At 39.7% G+C, this 5608-nt stretch overlaps 1 pseudogene; it reads right to left on the bottom strand.

Annotated features, from left to right (window-relative positions):
* Nucleotides 1-2687: 2687 nt before the first annotated feature.
* On the bottom strand, nt 2688-5237 carry LOC128593885 (vasculin-like; annotated as a pseudogene).
* Between the last annotated feature and the right edge of the window lie 371 nt (nt 5238-5608).

The following is a 5608-nucleotide window of genomic DNA, read 5'->3' on the forward strand; positions in this document are numbered from 1 at the left end:
CAATGGTTGTGCTTGGATATGAGGGTGGACAGGGAAAGTTCTCTGCTTTCATGAATTTCCTTGCAATAACATCAACCACTCAGGTACTTGCATTCATTAATCTTGACAAACTAGTAGTATAGGCCCTTAATTTGCTCATTTGGTGAGTAAGTGATTGTTGATAACCTGCTATGCAGAAGTATGCTGAGGGCTGAGCATGACCAGCATGAACACGAAGCTGCCTGCCTATGAGGAGGCAGAAACAAGGAAATAGGCTCCTAACAGACTTCAGCTGTTACATGAGGGACCTACCTGTGGTGTGGAGGACATACTAGGGGCACCAGACCATGGCTCTGGGGACCAGCAGAGGATGGAGAAAGCCCAAACTTGTATGAGAGATGTTAATGTGAGCAACCACCATCAACAGCTATCTAGGAATTAGTGAGAGCTTTGGGTACAGAACAGCTTGTGTAAAAGCCTGGAAAACAAAAAAAAAAAAAAAAAAAAAAGAAAGAATTGCAATATTAGTAGCACAGAGAACATTCTGAAAAGGGATCAGGGATGTCCCATGAGGCAGGAGAAGTGGGGTCTTTAAGAGCTTTGCACGCCACACAGAGGCATTGGGCCTGATCCTGCAGTGTAACAGGGAACAACTCAAGTGCTGAAAACATGGAAGAGACACCGTTAGGAACTGCTTTATGTAAAGAATATACTTAATGTTACCACTCCATCTTTGAAGGCTTCACAACCCCAAAGGATGGTTTTTATGTATGTTTTAATTTGGCTATGGGATTCAGGCTCAGATGTTTCAACTTATCTGAAGTCAAATGTCAATTTAAAATTACTGTTTACATAGTAAACTGCCTTTTTAGTTTGGATGTTTTTCTTTACTGCTTCGCCCTAGTAAGCACCATAATCTTGGGTCTCTATTTAGCTGTCCCGTAGTGGACACGCTCCCCATTTAGAATGTGAGCAGATGGGTTCTAGGGATCCCACAGAAGGCCAATGCTTGGAATGTTTTTTCCTGTCACAAAATGTATGCCAGAGATGCACAATTTCTGTCTAAAAGTATTCTTTAGTGTCTTCTGCAACATCTGGATGAGACCCTCATCTAAACACTAACATATCTTTAACACCTGCTAGTCTTGATTTTAACAGAGAAGGTAGGCCTGAGAGCCAGTGTGTCTGCAGGAAGCTGCTCCTGAGTGTGGGGAGCCTGGCAGGGAGCATGGGAGCATTCCAGGACTGAAATCCTGGGAAGCTATACAAATTAGAAAATCCTGCAATTAACTTTAGTTCCTTGAAGAAGAGAACCGCATGTGTGTCCCATTTGTAAGCTGGGACTCAGCTTGCCGTTGGAACTCTCGGATGAAGTGATTCATTACTTCACCTCTATGGTAAGAGAAAGTTTCTGGTTTTGGTGAAATAGGAGAGGAACTTCTGTGTTTATATACCGTAAAGTCTTGTCCTAGTATATGTAATGGATTATTAGACTCTGAGAATGCGATTTTGATGTGTCATGGTGTTGTTTGATAGTGTTTTATGTCTGTCTCCAGAAGAAAGCTTTGCATGGAAAAAAAATCTATCATGTGCAAATTAAGATTTTACTAATGTGCCTCCCTTGTCTCTTTCCCTCTCTGAAGTAACCAAAATAGTGCTTCCCCTGGATAAAGTGTGGTGAGGCTCACTGCTGACTCCAGGGCCTAAATTGGAGGTACTTTACCAAAAAATAGCAATCAAACTCATGGTTTTAAAAACAAAATATAAACTTCTCAAGGATTAGAATGCTGACCAAGTACAAACAATGGCATCTTTTAAAAGCAGAAGTTTGAATTACAGAGCAAATGACAAAAAGATGCATATAAAAAAATAGCTGCTGTAATCTCTGCCTATTAAAAAATAGCTGTTATAATCGCTGCCCCCACCTCCCAGGCTAACAATATACATGTGCTTTGTTACTTGTTTATTTTGTGGAATACATTCTCTTTCCTCACATCTTCAGTGAACCAATAGACAGATCGATTGTTTTCCACGAGTCAGTACTAGGAGCCCAGCACAGTCATTAACACAGCCCTTGATTGGCACTTGTCTTTAATCTAGCAAATGTTTTGAAGAGCTCACAGTTTAGAAAGGGAACAAGTTATACATACACAAAATACCTGGAAAACAACTACCAAGGCCATAGTTTTATTATAAAATACACGGACTGTCTACCAAATATCCATATCATTTTCCAAGGAAATGAATGTTTAAATGGTAACTGTAGAATCTCTCCACCAATAAAATGAATATGTTATTTCTATGTGCACAGAACACCTTCTGATTCTGGTAGAGAAGCATAGATTATCTTCAGTTTTCTCAATGTTTATTTTTATTTTTTTTAAACATTACACAATTTTTTATTATGAAATGAGAAAAATCTCATTTGTTACATTGTCACATTGCTAGTCAGAGAAATGCTGCCGTGATGAAGAAAGTCAGTGCTGGATCTTGCAAAGTCCTCATTTCTACAACATTCATTTACAGAGAAATAATGTTCAACACAGCCCAACACAACATTCTTGGTTTTCTTTATATTGAAGTCCCCTCCAAACGTCTTCTAATGGGGTATTTCACTACATAAGTTACAGTTCTTCATTTTTACAATTCACCCCCAACTGTATGAAAGATGTATCACACTACAGTTTCTAAAGCTGTTAGGAAATCCTTCACACATCGTCGTCATCCGCTGTGTCACTGCGACTTGTCTCTGTGGCATCATTCTCAACTGTGGGCTTGAAAGTGCTGTTTTTCCAAGGTTCGAGCTTGAAGTCACAGATCAGGCCATTTTTCAAAATACCATTTTTTCTCAGACCATTCTTCTGTAACTGTTCACTGATAACTTGGAATTCTCTCATTTCATCCTCAGTTAAAGGAGCACATGTTTCATGATTTTCACTGTCTTCCCGCCAGCCCATCTCCTTCAACAACCTGTGTTCTGCCTCAAGTGAACTTGAAAGAACATCAGTGTGTGGGAAGGTTGAAGAACGAATGATCTGTTGGGAAATCACGGAGGCATTGCCATTCTCTTGTGGAATTTCATTTTCATCGAAGTTCCGGTTTCTATCCCTTTCTTGGTGAGTGCTATTGCTGTTATGTAAATAAAACAAGTCGTCATCCTTCTCTGAGCCAGCATGGCTTTCATCTTCATGTTCCTCTTCTACTCTGTCCCTTTTCAAGGCTTTCAAAAATTCGCTCTTCTTATCAGTGCGCATTCGTGTCAGTTTGGTGAGACGAGGCTGCTGATTAAGTTTATCAACAGGTGAAGAGGAATTTGAGCGATTACACTCTTTCACTGAATTTGCTGATGGACTAAAATTCTTGGCAGTTGATTGAAAAGCATTAAAGTTGCCAACACCATATGTAGACTCCTGGGGGAAAGAAGTCCCAACTTTATTTTCTTTAGTTTGGCTTTTCCATTGTGTGGGTTTTGTAAGGTGGAGCAGCAGGTTTACAGACTAAACCTTTATAAACACTGGGACCAGTTCCGTTCTTAACTGGCTGTGACTGAAGATTTCCTACTACTGGGAATCCAGATAGCTGTAAGTCTTTTGTATTACCTTTCTTAATGACCAGCATCCTTGGAGCTCTAGATTTAGGATTTGGCGGATATTCTAAGAGAGGAGCTTGGGAGATTTTTTTGGTTGGGTATGTGTGTGTCTGGGCGTGTAGGCCCCATACACCTGCAGCTAAAGATTTATTCTGATTTGGTTCTCTCTCATATTCAGGATTTAAAGATGGAAAATCCTCAGCCTCACACTGTTTGCGTTCTCTCTCATCTTCTTTCCTCCCAGTTTCATTGTCAGGTATATTGTTTTCATGTAGTCCTTGGCTTTTTCCAGAATGGAAAATACTGCTACAGTATTTCCACCATGGTATCCCCCTCGATGATTTATGTTTTCACTACCATTTCTTCCATGAGTACACCTTCCATTTTTTTCTTTCCTTCCAAAGTTACCTCCCTTAGGACGTCCAACACCAGAATCGAAGCCATCTGAAGAGTTGTGTCATTGACGATTCACATCATATCAGTTTTCTGTCCATGAAAAGTTTTCAGAATGCTTCTCAAAATTCAATGATGACTTTGTTGATGATGGTGGAGTAGGAACATAAAGCCAGCCTGGAGCAAAGTCACGCTGCGCCTTTTACTTTTAGGTCCAGTCTCTCCAACTCAGTGAAACAAGGCTTCAACCCCTCATGGCAAGTCCAAATTCCCAGAGGACTGCACAGGAAGGTGTTGGCTTTTTCTCTGTCATCTTTATGTTTTCCAGTTTGTTTTTATTTTATATCCTCTGAAATAAAATGCAAGTTCTTTGAAGATACTTAACCTATGACTATTTGACATAGAGTTACTTCAAGTCAGCTACCCATACTTCTGTTTTAAAGTTTTCATATGGCTGTCTCCAGAATTAGCCAAGTTCTTCGGATTTAAGATCAAGAAGTCTTCTGTGTTATTCCATGTACTTGCCACGGTTGTACTTATCCACTCCAGATGAAATATCTAATTTATGAGCCAAAAAGCAAAAACAAAAAGAAAATTTCACATCTGAAGAGCATTCCTAAATATCAGGACATACAGAGACACACATAGCTATCTCAATACTGCCATGCTGCTGGGAAACAGCAACATCTTAAACTTCCATGTAAGTACAAGATAAAAGGAAAAAAATTCTGTATTCTTTCAATGTATTCATTTAGAAAAGCTGTCCCATTGTGACATGAAAAGGACTGAGGTCAAAAATTCCTAAAATTTCTAATAAGGGTAAAAATAAAACTGCCATGAAACTTCAGCAATATTTAAACAGTCATTTGAAACTGGTGAAACTATTCAGTATACAACTCAAACATATCTTACAGTTTTGGCTGAAGAACACCAACAACAGGGAAGGGGGGGGTGCAAAAAAATACCACCAGCTGAAATACTTTAACCAGTTATATAATCCGCTTGAATCAAAAATACTGAAGAAACGCCTGGGTCTCCCTTTAAGTAGTTTGTTCAATTGTTCACTTCTATCAATTCACTTCAAAGACGACTCTTGCCACTTTTAATAAACTTCTGGGGCAAAATTATCCCAAAACATTGTAACTCCAAAATGGCCACTTGAAATTATCTGGGCCTTTTACACAAAACCTAGAAGATGATCTTCATATCCGAGTAATTCAATCACCTTCTGCCCCACCAGAGGTGCCCCTGGCCTGGGAGTGCCGCTGCGCTCCATTCCGGGAGGAGGTTTTTCAATGTGTATTTAAATCTAGATGTATCCTTAGATAATTCCAAATCTATCTTTGTGGTGTACTGGTAAACCAGCTTTCCAAAATGAGAAAATAAAAAAAGTCCTAGATTGTAGTGTTTGCCAGTTGCTACGGAATAAATACAGCATGGCCAAGTTACCAACAGACATCACTGCATGCCTAGTTGGGGAAAAGATTACACAATTGATCCCTGAAACACACACAGCGGGTGATGTGGCTCCGGGGCACCACTGGCTGGGACCTTTCTCACGTTTTCCATGTCCAGCTGTGCGACTCAGTGCTATAGGCCTGGGTTCTGAAAAATAAATTTCAAAGAGTACTAAAATATTATTTATTT

The sequence above is a fragment of the Nycticebus coucang genome, chromosome 9, assembly GCF_027406575.1.
Source record: "Nycticebus coucang isolate mNycCou1 chromosome 9, mNycCou1.pri, whole genome shotgun sequence".
Taxonomy (NCBI): Eukaryota; Metazoa; Chordata; class Mammalia; order Primates; family Lorisidae; genus Nycticebus; species Nycticebus coucang.